This window comes from Scyliorhinus canicula, chromosome 8 (assembly GCF_902713615.1).
Source record: "Scyliorhinus canicula chromosome 8, sScyCan1.1, whole genome shotgun sequence".
Lineage (NCBI taxonomy): Eukaryota > Metazoa > Chordata > Chondrichthyes > Carcharhiniformes > Scyliorhinidae > Scyliorhinus > Scyliorhinus canicula.
The window spans coordinates 65,018,878-65,034,585 of NC_052153.1; the positions used below are offsets into that span (position 1 = coordinate 65,018,878).

General features: G+C 47.9%; 1 non-coding gene across 1 annotated transcript; it reads right to left on the reverse strand.

Annotated features, from left to right (window-relative positions):
• Window positions 1-308: 308 nt before the first annotated feature.
• Window positions 309-380, reverse strand: trnar-ucg. Its single transcript has one exon. It is a non-coding gene; the product is annotated as a tRNA-Arg (tRNA).
• Window positions 381-15,708: the final 15,328 nt, after the last annotated feature.

A 15,708-nucleotide genomic window follows, 5' to 3' on the forward strand; every position in this document is an offset into this window, starting at 1 on the left:
AATCTTTTTTGGCACAAGTAGGTTAACATTAACACTGCAATGAGGTTACTGTGAAAAGCCCCTAGTCGCCACATCCCGGCGTCTATTCGGGTACACAGAGGGAGAATTCAGAATATCCAAATTACCTAACAGCACATCTTTCAGGAGGAAACCGGAGCATCCCAGAGGAAACCCAATCAAACACGGGTAGAACGTGCAGACTCTGCCCAGACAGTGACCCAAGCCGGGAATTCAACCTGGAGCTGTGAAGCAACAGTGCTCACCACTGTGCTACCGTGCTGCCCCAAACATTCCCAGTAACTTGCCACTGCAATGGCCGGGAATCGAACCTGGGTCAACTGCTTCGAAGGCAGCGATGCTCACCACTATACCACCATCGCTCTTACACTTAAAAGCAAAATAAAATCACTTTAAAATGAACAAATAGGATGTTTCAAGAATTCAGGAAGGCAGGAATTCAGGGCAAAGATCTCTTCCACAAGTTCTTACCTGAAGGAAATCCTTATCAATGGTATGATCCCTCTTTTACTCTCATTGGTTTCTAATTCTCAGCTGAGATCTCCTGATTTGTTAAAATCGATGCCTGTTATTTAGAGGATGATTTATTAATCAAATATTGGCCATTAAGATTGACTGCCATCGCTCAGGAAAAGCTCAGTGTCTATGTGCGCCACCTCATGAGAATAGGTTTATCATGCCACAGCTGACCATTGACCTTGCTGTAACTAATTAGTTGATACATTATTATTACTAAACGCACTGAAATACAATGGTCTATTCATTATATGAAACATTCACTGAAACAATGTTTAAGTTTCCACAGACAAGACACTAGAGTTCAATAGTTAATTCATAATCTAAAACAATGACTGTATTCTCACAGTCAAGGCATTTTTAATAATTTTACTCTTTAGCTATGCATTCAATTAGCACCTAAAATCATGAATAACCCAATCAATAATCTATCAAGTGCTCAGGCTTCAAAGTTTCCTTCAAATGCTATACACTAATAATCCTCTGAGGCATGGCACATGTACCCTGGAGTCGGCACCTTGAGGAGTGTGAGCCTCTCTCCCAATTAACAAGGCCAATTCGTCATTTGCAATAGCCTTCAGCTGCAGCTAGAGGCTGCTCACAGTCAAAGCGAGTGCAACTGACTTTTAGCATTGAAGCCACAGCAAGGCTCTATCCTGGAAGTGTTTAGTAGGACAGTCTGGCTTAAGCTGCAACTTTCCCTTGTTATGGGTCTCCACAAAATTTAAAGATGGCTTGAAGACCTCAAAGATGCAGCCCACCAGAGCCCGGCCTGGAATGCTTCAGTCCCCTGACCAATTACAAGTCCCCTGAGGGGTCCCCCTGCTTGTGCACTGGGCCCTTGAGCTGCATGCCGATAAATAGAAAATGGCGACTCATCTCCCCCCCTCCCCTCACCAGCTTCACTTTTTAAAAAAGTACTAAACAACACCCGTGTGATTTCTCACTGGGGAGTTGGTTAATTCCTGGGAGGCCGCTGCATTCATCTTCAATCTCGCTAATAAGATAGATAGATAGAGAAATACAGCACAGAACAGGCCCTTCGGCCCACGATGTTGTGCCGAACTTTTGTCCTAGGTTAATCATAGATCATAGAATTTTGGACACTAAGGGCAATTTATCATGGCCAATCCACCCAACCTGCACATCTTTGGACTGTGGGAGGAAACCGGAGTACCTGGAGGAAACCCACGCACACACGGGGAGGATGTGCAGACTCCACACAGACAGTGACCCAAGCCGAAATCGAACCTGGGACCCTGGAGCTGTGAAGCAATTATGCTATCCACAATGCTACCGTGCTGCCCTTAAGAACAAATTAATCTACACTCCATTATTCTACCATAATCCATGTACCTATCCAATAGCCGCTTGAAGGTCCCTAACATTTCTGACTCAACTACTTCCACAGGCAGTGCATTCCATGCCCCCACTACTCTCTGGGTAAAGAACCTACCTCTGACATCCCCTCTATATCGTCCACCATTTACCTTGAATTTATATCCCCTTGTAATGGTTTGTTCCACCCGGGGAAAAAGTCTCTGACTGTCTACTCTATTCCCCTGATCATCTTATGAACCTCTATCAAGTCGCCCCTCATTCTTCTCCATTCTATTTAGAAAATGCCTAGCACCCTCAACCTTTCGTCATAAGACCTACTCTCCATTCCAAGCAACATCCTGGTAAATCTCCTTTGCACCTTTTCCAAAGCTTCCACATCCTTCCTAAAATGAGGTGACCAGAACGGCACACAGTACTCCAAATGTGGCCTGACCAAGGTTTTGTACAGCTGCATCATCACCTCACAGCTCTTAAATTCAATCCCTCTGCTAATGAACGCTAGCACACCATAGGCCTTCTTCACAGCTCTATCCACTTGAGTGGCAACTTTCAAAGATCTATGAACATAGACCCCAAGATCTCTCTGCTCCTCTACATTGCCAAGAACCCTACCGTTAACCCTGTATTCCGCATTCATATTTGTCCTTCCAAAATGGACAACCTCACACCTGTCAGGGTTAAACTCCATCTGTCCCTTCTCAGCCCAGCTCTGCATCCTATCTATGTCTCTTTGCAGCCGACAACAGCCTTCCTCACTATCCACAACTCCACCAATCTTCGTATCATTTGCAAATTTACTGACCCACCCTTCAACTCCCTCATCCAAGTCGTTAATGAAAATCACAAACAGCAGAGGACCCAGAACTGATCCCTGCGGTACGCCACTGGTAACTGGGCTGCAGGCTGAATATTTGCCATCCACCACCACTCTCTGACTTCTATCGGTTAACCAGTTTGTTATCCAATTGGCCAAATTTCCCACTATCCCATGCCTCCTTACTTTCTGCATAAGCCTACCATGGGGAACCTTATCAAATGCCTTACTAAAATCCATGTACACTACATCTACTGCCTTACCTTCATCCACATGCTTGGTTACCTCCTCAAAGAAATCAATAAGACTTGTAAGGCAAGACCTACCCCTCACAAATCCGTGCTGACTATCCCTAATCGAGCAATGCCTTTCCAGATGCTCAGAAATCCTATCCCTCAGTACCCTTTCCATTACTTTGCCTACCACCGAAGTAAGACTAACTGGCCTGTAATTCCAGGGTTATCCTTATTCCCTTTTTTGAACAGGGACACGACATTCGCCACTCTCCAATCCTCTGGTACCACCCCTGTTGACAGCGAGGACGAAAGATCATTGCCAACGGCTCTGCAATTTCATTTCCTGCTTCCCATAGAATCCTTGGATATATTCCGTCAGGCCCGGGGGACTTGTCTATCCTCAAGTTTTTCAAAACGCCAACACATCTTCCTTCCTAACAAGTATCTCCTCGAGCTTACCAGTCTGTTTCACACTGTCCTCTCCAACAATATGGCCCCTCTCGTTTGTAAATACTGAAGAAAAGTACTTGTTCAAGACCTCTCCTATCTCTTCAGACTAATACACAATCTCCCACTACTGTCCTTGATCAGACCTACCCTCGCTCTAGTCATTCTCATATTTCTCACATATGTGTAAAAGGCCTTGGGGTTTTCCTTTATCCTAACCGCCAAAGATTTTTCATGCCCTCTCTTAGCTCTCCTAATCCCTTTCTTCAGTTCCCTCCTGGCTATCTTGTATCCCTCCAGCGCCCTGTCTGAACCTTGTTTTCTCAGCCTTACATAAGTCTCCTTCTTCCTCTTAACAAGACATTCAACCTCTCTTGTCATCCATGGTTCCCTCACTCGACCATCTCTTCCCTGCCTGACAGGGACATACATATCAAAGACACGCAGAACCTGTTCCTTGAACAAGTTCCATATTTCACTTGTGTCCTTCCCTGACAGCCTATGTTCCCAACTTATGCACTTCAATTCTTGTCTGACAGCATTGTATTTACCCTTCCCCCAATTGTAAACCTTGCCCTGTTGCACGCACCTATCCCTCTCCACTACTAAAGTGAAAGTGAAGGTCACAGAATTGTGGTCACTACCTCCAAAATGCTCCCCCACTAACAAATCTGTCACCTGCCCTGGTTCAGACTGAATAAGACTGAAATGAATGCAAATTATGGTTAATGATATGCTCATCATTTTGAGGTGTTATTCGGAACTTGTCATTGTGAGCGGACCAGGTGAATTGCCAACTGTTTCGAACCCGGCACAAATCTTGATTTTGCCCTTTACCGCTATTTAAGTAGCCCGCCCAGATCTGCGCTGGGCGCAACGTGGTGGTTGAATCGTGTCCATTATGTCTATTTATAAAGCCCAAGATTCCATTTCCTTTGCTCACTGCCCTGTCAAATGCCTTGCCACCCCCAAAGATCTTTGCACATGTATCCCTGGTCCCTCTGTCCCTGTACATTTTTTCGAGATGTGCTACTTAGTCGAGAAAGTCTCCCTCATTCCTTAAGTCAAAGTACATCACCACACATGTTTCTGTATTAAATTCCACTTGCTACTTGTCCGCCTATTCTTTTGGTCTATTTACGTCCTGGTGCAGCCGATTGGCTTCATCCTCACTGTCAGCCACACCTCCAAGTATGGAATCATGTTGTCAGGGGCATACTGCAAACTTTGTGTGTGCAGAATGGGCAATCAAAATGCCCAACTATTTTTAAACGCAACGAGAGATTTATCAATTAAGTTGATGGCACTGTTAAAATGTGTAACCTGGTTCTCAAAGCAAATGTCAATAATGAGTTTATAGAATGCCAGATCAGATAGATGGGATACAGAGCTTCAAGTGAAATGGCTTTATCTTGGCATAGTCAACTGAGAAATTCAATGACAGAGTTACAGTGGAATCACTGTGTAAGGTTATGAAGTGCTTGATTGTCCTCCCACACAGTAGGATAAATGTGTCAACAACGCAAAAGGTTCAGCAGTTGTTTGGCAAGCAGTTCTAAGAATCACCTGGCATGGAAAGCAAGCCTATTCAATGAAAGTCAATGCAGCAGTGGGATCTCAGCCAAGAAGTTCTACAATACCAAAAAAACGTACCACATTGATTACTGGATAGCAAGCAGTTTCAGTGTAGACAAGCTTGATCTAATCCCAGAAAAGGTTCTCTGGGGAAAATAATTTTACAAATATATAATACAAGTCACAGGAGGCGATACTAAGCCCATACAGGGTATCGGTTCATCCCCATCCGGGCCATATATGCAATTCAGTTCACCATATTATAGGAAAGAAAGCATTCACTGATAAAGGTACTGTTACAATCCCAGACCAGACCCCAACAGTGGTAGGATACTGGACCGGAACCCCAAATATTTTAGTTTATTTTCAGACTGCAGAAGAAATGATTCACTCGAGGAGTGATTACATAAAGTAAATATGGTTGTTGTATTTCTAAAACAAAATTTTATTATGAGTACAAAATTAAACTTTCAACTTCACATCCAATAAGAGCATCTTACAATTACCCCATAACAAATCTCTATAATTTCCCATTAAACAACAAGAAAGAAACATACAGCTCTTAATCCAGTTTAAAATTAGCAGGCCATAGAGTATACTTGCTTTATAAGGGCTTTATAAGGGCTCCAGTTGGGCCTCCTTCGGACACTGGCTGTATATCTTCAAATAACTGCTTCAACGAGGTGGTTTCAGCCCCTTCCTTATCTTCTGACAAGACTCTCTATATTAAAATATTATTATTCTTTTTTAACTATCCTACTTGGAAAGAATTGTGAATTCATTGATATATATAGAACATACAGTGCAGAAGGAGGCCATTCAGCCCATCAAGTCTGCACCGACCCCCTTAAGCCCTCACTTCCACCCTATCCCCGTAACTCAGTAACCCCACCTAACCTTTTTTTGGACACAAAGGGACAACTTATCATGGCCAATCCCTAACCTGCACGTCTTTGGACTGTGGGAGGAAACCGGAGCACCCGGAGGAAACCCACGCAGACACGGGGAGAACGTGCAGACTCCGCACAGGCAATGACCCAGCGGGGAATCGAACCTGGGACCCTGGTGCTGTTAAGCCACAGTGCTAGCCACTTGTGCTACCGTGCTGCCCTTAACACAGAGTCAGACAGATCAGAGCTCCTCTCTGTCTCTCAATGCTCCTCGAAACTCACTGCCCACCTGCCTTTCTCAGCTCCGCCCAGCAATATCCTAAGCTCCCCAAGTTGGAAAACACATTGGCCGGGATTCTCTGACCCCCCCCCCCACCGGGTCGGAGAATCCCCGGGAGGGAGGCGAGAATCCCGCCCTGCCGTCCTGGTCTTTCGGTGGCCGGCGGGATTCCCACAACAGCGGTCGGGGGCCGTTGACAGCGCCCCCCCTGGCGATTCTCCAGGCCCCGATGAGCCGAGTGGCCGTCCAGTTTGGGCCAGTTCCGCCGGCGTGAATTACTCACCTCACGCACGGTGGGATCTGGCAGGTAAGTGTGCGGGGGTGGTCCTGGGGGGGGGGGGGGGCGCGGGGGAACCGACCCTGGGGGTGGCTCCCACGGTAGCCTGCCCACGATCGGGGCCTACCGATCCTGCGGGCGGGCTGTTTCCTTGGGGGCCTTCTTTCCTCTTCGCCGGGCCCCTGCAGGGATCGCATATTGCCCGGGGGCCGGCGCGGAGAAGAGAATCCCCGTGCATGCGCGAGATCACGCCGGCCGTTCTGCACATGCGCGAACTCGCCGCCAGCTGGAGCGGCACCAACCACTCTGGCGCCAACCTAGCCACTGAAAATTTGGAGAATATCTCACTTTTGGGAGTTGTCGACGCCAGAGTTGTTGGCACCATTTTCCCGCAGGCATGGGGACTTAGTCCCCAGAATGGAGAATCCCACCCATTATCTCTGCAGGCTGCAAAAGCACATTAACTCCCCATGGAACACCCCCCCCCCCCCCCCCACCCCCCCCAGGTAATCCACGTTGCATTATCCCAGACTGATAAACATATTTGTTTGTCAATTTCACGTAGTAATAATAATAATAATCTTTATTGTCACAAGTAATCTTACATTAACACTGTGTAATGAAGTTACTGTGACAATCCCCTAGTCTCCACACTACGGCGCCTGTTCGGGCACGCAGAGGGAGAATTCAGAATGTCCAAATTACCTGACAACACTTGTTGGACTTGAACCCAGAGATTCTGACCCAGGAGTAGGGGCTCCACCACGGCACCACAAGGCCTCCCATGATAAGGAAAAGCGGTAGATGTATGGAACAATGAAGAGAGACGAGATAGAAGCAAACATGTACGTGTCTGAGAATTCCGTATACTTGTGCATTTTAATTCATGTGACCTCCTGATAATTCATGATGCACTTTGACTTCTTAGTCAGAACGTTGTGGGTCCAAGTTGTACTTTAATGAATTAAGCACAAAATCTTGGCTGTTTTGGGGTCTCATCTTCATTCATTCATAAAGTGTTCATGATTTAATTTCAAGAATGAGGGAAGAATGGAGATTTATAATTTGTCAACTGACCAATCATTTATGTGAAGAGAAACATGAATAGCCCAATTCTGCTAGTTGCTGGTATTCCAACATGCTAAGCTTTAATCACAATATACTACACTTGGAGAACCTAATCCTATCCTGCATATTCAACAGTATCTGTAGAGATATGTGCCTAAAGATTGGATCATGCAGGCATCAAAGAGCCAATCTCCCAGTTTGGCAATACTCATTCTGTGCCAGAGGTTCACTGCCCACCAAACTGGGAATAGGCATAGGCATTCAGGGCCAGTGTCTCAAAAAGGCAGTAAGCCCTTTTGATATGAAATCAGGAAACCTAAAGTTTTCTTCAGGCTCCTTTGCAAATGGACATGCTTAATCCGGGCATGTTGCTGTCAGTAGTCTCAAGCACCGAGCAGCTGAACAAGGTTTGATCCAGAAGGGAATTTTACATTTTTCTTTTGCATACTTTATTGCTGAAGTGTGTCTCCCAACTCACCTTAAACATGAGGAATTATGTTGACTGCCACTCACCCCCAATCGTCTTCAACCTTTTTGCCTATGGCCCTTTCCAGATCTCTGCCAGAAGCATTTGCAGGATCTCAGGCCTGCAAAGAATTGCCAGGTTGCCTGTTTGCCAGGGCTGGCAAATATGTCAAATTTGTTTGCAATGACGGCAGTCAGTATGAGCGGGCACGCAGGTTTGTGGCTCTGGCTGGCTTCCCACAAGCTCAGAGTGTCATCAACTTCACAAACATGGTCATTCAGGCATCCCCAAATCTCCCAGCAATGTGAGGCAACCACAAGAGCTTCAAACCATCATTTAAAAAAAATTAATTTAGTGTACACAATTATTTTCTTCCAATTAAGGGGCAATTTAGCATTGCCAATCCACCTACCCTGCACATCTTTGGGTGGTGTGGGTGAGACCCATGCAGCCACGGTTCCTCGGCAGCATGAGGCAGCAGTGCTAACCACTGTGCCACCATGCCGCCCCCTTTCCAGATGAAGAGCTGGTATGCCACCACAAAAAGATGGTTATACACATATGCTGAACCTTCCAGGCAGCTGCCATGATGTTTTCATACCGTCGCAGGCCACTTTCTGAAATGTCTTCCCTTCCGGAAGCAGAGCTACCGATTGGCTGCTTGGAGAGAGGGAACAGCCACTCAAAACATTGCAAGATAAAATGGAATCTTGCGGTCCATCGCGATCTGGATCTCACTCTCGCTGGGCGAGGTTCAGGCATGCCCATAAGAGCTGGGGTGAGGAGGGTTCGAGGACCCCGGAAGAGGTAAGTTGTGTTTAGTGGGGGGGTGTCCTGAGGCTGCGGTGGGTCTAGAGGGGGGGTTGAAATATCGGGGCTGCCTTTAAAAAGGGAACCACGATCCATGAGTAGTCGTCCTGCAATGATGTAAAGAGTGACCTCCTCGGGGAGTTCCTCGCCAAGGCCAACAGAATGCCTGTTGAATAGCGGGGTCTTTCTCAGGGCTGTAGGCTTTAACTTGAGTTCTCAGAATCATGCCCATAATCACAATTGGCTGAGGCAGCGTGTCATTTGTACTTGAGCCAGAATCCTTCAATCTCTCTGCAGTGTTCACAGTGGACTTGGAATGCATATCAGTACATCAAATCCTCTGCTGCTGCTCCAGACTACCCTCTCCATCGTCCACCTCTGAGGTACATTGTCAGTGTCCAACTGAACCGATATTCAAGAGGCATGCGCCCTCTGATTCAGACTCTCCATTGCTGTCGCTGCCTCCTCCATCTGCTCTTGCCCATTTGTGAAGAGTCAATCACCAGGTGAAAGCCCAAGAACATCTCTTACTAGTGCAATTATCTGAGCTGTGATTCATGTGATCATTTCTCTCTCACTGTTGATATCACATCAGCTTGAGTGTGTTTTGTGTACATTGTGGCTATCTGATTTTCAACTCTATCACCAGGTACCTGAAAGACTTCCATCTCCCCATCTCTGATAAGCAGCCATGCCAACACACCGCTGATCTCTAACACCTCTTTTGCAGCTTTAGTTATGAGACTTGCAGAGGATTGCAATGAGGGCAGCACAGTAGCATTGTGGATAGCACAATCGCTTCACAGCTCCAGGGTCCCAGGTTCAATTCCGGCTTGGGTCACTGTCTGTGCGGAGTCTGCACATTCTCCCCATGTGTGCATGGGTTTCCTCCGGGTGCACCGGTTTCCTCCCACAGTCCAAAGATGTGCAAGTTAGGTGGATTGGACATGATAAATTGCCCTTAGTGTCCACAATTGTCCTTAGTGTTGGGTGGGGTTACTGGGTTATGGGGATAGGGTGGAGGTGTTAACCTTGGGTAGCGTGCTCTTTCCAGGAGCCGGTGCAGACTCGATGGGCCGAATGGCCTCCTTCTGCACTGTAAATTCTATTATTCTAGTTCCCTGCCTCTCCATGCTGTTCTGTGCACTCTTATCATGGAAGGAGGGAAAGAAGAGGCTTAGGAGTGAAAGTAATGGCAGGTGTTAGATGGATGGATTGAGGGCATTTGCTGAGGGGGACTTTGAGACAGAAATCTGACATTGCACAAAGGTGAGGGCGATTGTCAGTGGTGGATGAATGAATGGACTATTAGGAAGGCGAGAGAAGGTAAATGGGGGTGAGGAGTGTTTTGCTGGAGTCGGCTCTGGAGCGCAGAATGAAGTGATACGTGTTATATTACTCTTTGGTAATATATCGTTACTCTTTGCTTTGCAAATCAGAATGGTCTGATGGTGTGATTATAAATACAGTAAGAAGTCTTACAACACCAGGTTAAAGTCCAACATGTTTGTTTCAAACACTAGCTTTCGGAGCACTGCTCATCTCCACATCGTGATTATAAATAAGCCACCAATCTCTAATATAAAGCAAAACTGATTTATTGAATAACGATTGATTAATATACTCCACAGAACTATAACTAGTAATCAAGTAATCTATGTTTAAGTAATAACTAATTGAAACTACAAGCGCTGCTTTAACTATGCTGTGATCTATCTCTCAAACACTCTACTGTCTAGACTCTCCTGGTCAGAAGTACCCAAGATCCCCTGGGTACTTCTATTTATAGTGGGAGCTACTGGTGCCCTCTAGTGGTTGTGTTACACTAAGATGTAATAATTAACCTTTTACTTGTCCACATATATACATATCATTACATCTCCCTTTTTTAACATTCCTTTTTGATGTGTAACAAAAGGAAAAATGTAGAATAATATTGTAACAAAACACGATATGTATATCTTTGTACAAAACAAAATGAGTAATGATCACTGTAAATTATGTAATATTACGTAAATACGTATGATGCACTATCAATTACGCAGAGAGTAGAGAGTAATTGAGGCTTTATTACGCAGAGATATGTGGCCTCCTGCAGATGCTGCCGAAATGGCTGCAGCTCGGAGAGCCCACACATTTATACTCCGCCTACTGGGCGGAGCCAACAGTCAGGGATCCACCCCCATACCTGTAGTACAGAAACCTTACCGTATTACATCTCATACGTGCACTATATACAACAGTGGTGACTACCACATTCACCCCCTGTTAAAAAAAGTGTCCGGCTGGGGTGGACTATTTACATGTAACTGAGCATTCTTTTAAGTGTACAGTTCTGGAAAAGTTCACGAATTCAGCCGGTCGGGCGCCTTGATCATCCGTTGCGAGCGCCGCAGTCCCGGTGGCGATGCAGGTGTCGGCGTGGTCGCCGGTGACTCCGGGAGCATGTAGTCCTCATCATCATCCCCGGGTGGAACCAATGGGACGACGGATCATCCTGGAGTGAGGGCTGTGGTGAGGTGCGCTGAGGGGAGGATGGGTGGCACCGGGGCAGTTGGGGGGGGGGAGACCCAGCTGGTGCCAGGTCCCTGAGGGAGACTGTGTCTTGGCGGCCGTCGGGGTATGCTACTGCGGGTTTGCATTGAGTAGCTGTACCTTCTCAACAAACGGGTCTGCCTTGTGGAGCCGCACGTGTCTGCGGAGGAGAACAGGTCCTGGAGCTGCCAGCCACGTTGGGAGCAAAACTCCAGAGGTGGACTTCCTGGGGAAGGCAAGGAGATGTTCATGGGGGGGGTTGCATTAGTCGCAGTGCAAAGTAGCGACCGGATGGAGTGGAGGGCGTCAGGGAGGACCTCCTGCCAGCGGGAGACTGGGAGATTTTTAGACCTTAGGGCCAGCAGGACGGCCTTCCAGACCGTCCCGTTCTCCCTCTCCACTTGCCTGTTTCCCCGGGAGTTGTAGCTGGTCGTCCTGCTCGAGGCAATGCCCTTGCTGAGCAGGAATTGACGCAGCTCATCACTCATAAAGGGGGATCCCCGGTCGCTGTGGACGTAAGTGGGGAAGCCGACCAGAGTGAAGATGTTATTGAGGGCCTTGATGACTGTGGCAGACGCCATATCGGGGCGTGGAATGGCGAAAGTGAATCTGGAGCATTCGTCGACCACGTTAAGGAAGTACATGTTTCGGTTGGACGAGGGGAGGGGCCCTTTGAAGTCCATGCTGCGGTGTTCAAAGGGACGGGAGGCCTTCACCAGGTGCGCCCGGTCTGGCCGGTAGAAGTGCAGTCTGCACTCCGCGCAGACTTGGCATTCTTTCCTGACCGCCCTGACTTCCGCAATGGAGTAGGGTAGGTTGCGGGCCTTTATGAAGTGAAAGAACCGGGAATTCCATGAGGGGGCGCATGTGATCGTGGTCAGGCCCTAGGACTCCATTTTGCACCACACAGCCAAGGATGGCTAAGCGGTTGGTGCTGAACATGCACTTCTCCTTATTATACGTTAGGTTCAGGAGTTTGGTGGTGTGGAGAAATTTGAAAAGGTTAGCGTCATGGTCCTGTTGGTCATGGCCGCAGATGGTGACGTTATCCAGGTATGGGAAGGTGGCCCGCAGTCCGTACCGGTCAACTATTCGGTCCATCTCCCATTGGAAGACCGAGACCCCATTTGTGACGCCGAAGGGAGCCCGAAGGAAGTGGTAAAGGCGGCCATCAGCTTCGAACGCCGTTCCGCCTTGCGGATGGGGAGCTGGTGGTTGGCAGATTTTAAGTCCACTGTAGAGAAGACCCGGTATTGTGCAATCTGATTGACCATATCAGATATGCGTGGGAGGGGATACGCGCGAGCTGCATGTACCGATTGATGGTCTGACTGTAGTCAATGACCATCCTGTTTTTATCCCCAGTCTTTACAACTACCACTTGGGCTCTCCAGGGGCTGTTGCTGGCCTCGATGATGCCTTCCTGCAGTAGCTGCTGAACCTCCAACCTGATGAAGGTCCTGTCCTGTGCACTGTACCGTCTGCTCCTGGTAGCGATGGGTTTGCAATCCGAGGTGAGGTTCGCAAACAGGGAAGGTGGGTCGACCTTTAGGGTCATGAGGCCACATAGAGAAAGGGGTCGTAGGGGCCCGCCGAATTTCAGGGTCAGACTTTGGAGGTTGCACTGGAAGTCCAGGCCGAGTAGCAAGGCAGCGCAGAGGTTGGGGAGAACGTAGAGCCGTAAATTGCTGAACTCTACGCCCTGGACGGTGAGGGTGGCGGTGCAGTACCCCCGGATCGCCACGGAGTGGGATCCGGAGGCCAGGGAGATGAGTTGGGTAATGGGGTGTACCACGAGGGAGCAGCGCTTTACCGTATCGGAGTGGATGAAGCTCTCCGTGCTCCCGGAGTCGAGAAGGCAAGGTGTCTTGTGGCCATCAACTTTCACCGTCTTTGCCGCGGTTGCGAGGTTGTGTGGCCGAGACTGGTCTAGCGTGATGGAGGCGAGCTGCGGCTGGTGTTGGAGTTGGTGGGCCCCGGGCTGGTCAGCGGCGGTTGCGGGTGATGAGTGGCCCGATGAAGTGCCCGACGAGCAGGAGTCCTGAGGCGCCGTCCAAAATGGCGCCGAAGATGCTGGCAGTGCCCACGGGCCGCAAGAGGTCTGATGGGGGGAAGATGGCGACGCCCACGGGCCGCACGTGGGTTGCGGGGGAGAAAATGCCAGAAATCTTCCAATAACTCACCGGGGAGTTGGTGCCGCGTGGACAGGAGGTGCCTGGCGTAGAGTGTGTTGATTGCGCGTGTGTAGTTCTCTTTCAGAAGCACCATGGCCTCAGTGTAGTTGGGCGCATCCCGGATAAGAGGAAAAATATTGGAGCTCAACCGTGTGTACAGGATCTGTAGTTTCTGTGCCTCTGAGGGTGGTTCTGTGGCTGATCTGATGTAGGCTTCAAAGCAAGCTAGCCAGTGGTCGAAGGCCGACGTGGCGTTGTCTGCTTGAGGGTGCAGCTGCAGGCGATCTGGCTTGATGTGAAGGTCCATCGCTGTACAATCTCTGCTTAATAAATTGATGCACTATCAATTGATGAGATGAGAGCAATCGAGGCTTTATTATGCAGAGATGTGTGGCCTCCTACAGCTGCTGCTGAAATGGCTGCAGGTTGGTGAGCACACACATTTATACTCCGCCTACTGGGGGGAGCCAGCAGGCAGGGATCTATCTCCATACCTGTAGTACAGGAGCCTTACCGTATTACATCTCATATATGCACTATATACAACAGTGGTGACTATCACATTGGTGTTCACTGTAAATTATTTACAAATTCAGTCTATTAGGTCTTCTTCTTCTCGTGGATTTCCTTAATGCACGAGGAGGTGACGTCTAAGATTTTACTGTTCTTTGTGTGTCATCACAAACCTGAGTGTTGGTTAGAGTATCATGAAAAATACTCTCATGAAGTTATAAGTCTAGAAAAAGTTTGGAGTGCAGGTCAATTGTTTGAAGTGCTCGACGATTTCTTTAAAGTATGTTTCCTTCAACTGTTTGAACTATGTACGAACGCGGTGCTGCCTGTCTGATGACTCTGACAGGAGCAAACCAACCCCCATCATGTACCTTAATCCTGACGGTATTATCTGGAAACAATGAGTCCAGATTGGTTGTATGCTGATCGTAGTACATTTTCTGTCGTTCATGCTGATGTTTCATTTTCTGTATCACTGGCAGATGATCTGGATTTGGAAGATGTATTGATGGTAATGTTGTTCTCATATCTCTGTTCATTAGCATTTGTGCCGGTGATAGTCCAGTTGAAAGAGGAGTCACTCTGTAGGATGGTAGCACAAGATTGATGTCTGATGAAGAATCTAAAACTTTGTTTGTTAGTTGTTGGCTTATATGTACTCCTTGTTCTACTTTCCCATTCGACTGGGTAATGTGGACTTGACTTTATATGTATAAAGTTGTAGAGTCGTGAAAACTCAGCCCAGTTCTTGCTGTCGAAACACAGTCATTGTCTGACATGACAGTGGTAGGTATTCCATGTCTGGCAAAAGTTTCTTTACTTACTTTGATAACAGATTTGGATTTTAGATCTGGTAACTTCATAACCTCCAGATAATTCAAGTAATAGTCGATTATCAGAACATAATCACGACCATTGCAGTGGAATAGGTTTATACCAACTTTGGCCCAAGGAGATGTTTCTAACGCATGTTGCTGTCGTTTCTCCTTGCATTGCAGGCTGAAACTTCTGGCACGTCTCACATCCAGGTACCATGTCAGTGATGTCCCGATTAATACTTGGCCAGTATACTGCTTCTTTCGCCCTTCACTTGTATTTTTCAATGCCGAGGTGACCTTCTTGAATTTGGTTGAGAACCATTGGTCTAAGAGACAGTGGAGTCCAGCCGAAGCAACAAACCATCCACGATTGTCAAATTTCTTGAACATTTCTGTTTTGAGGACAATGCCCTTTCGGCCACCCATTGTTGATATGGTGTATGGCGCGTTGCGGCTTTGCATCCTTTTGTCTCTTCTCTTATGAAGTTGATATTTTCATCCGAGGCCAGAAGATTTTCTGTACACTGCTGTACTTGAGATTCTTCATCACGTTCATTTTCTGACGTGATGGAGCGTGATAACGCATCTGCTATTATCAGGTCTTTTCCAGGCGGGCCTGTGCCGTGGGGGTAGTCTTTTTACTTCAGCCCCCACCATGGCCCTCACCATGGCGGGGGGGGAAGAGACCCCTCCCCTGTGCATGCGCAGGTATGACGTCAGCAGCTGCTGACACTCCAGCGCATGCGCGGACTTCCGCCGGACGGCGAAGGCCTTTTGGCCCCGGCTGGCGGGGCGTCAAAGGCTGTTCGCACCAGCCGGCGGAGCGGGAACCACTCCGGCGTGGGCCTAGCCCCTAAAGGTGTGGAGAATTCCGCACCTTTGGGGAGGCCCGACGCCAGAGTGGTTCACGCCACTCCATACCGCCGGGTC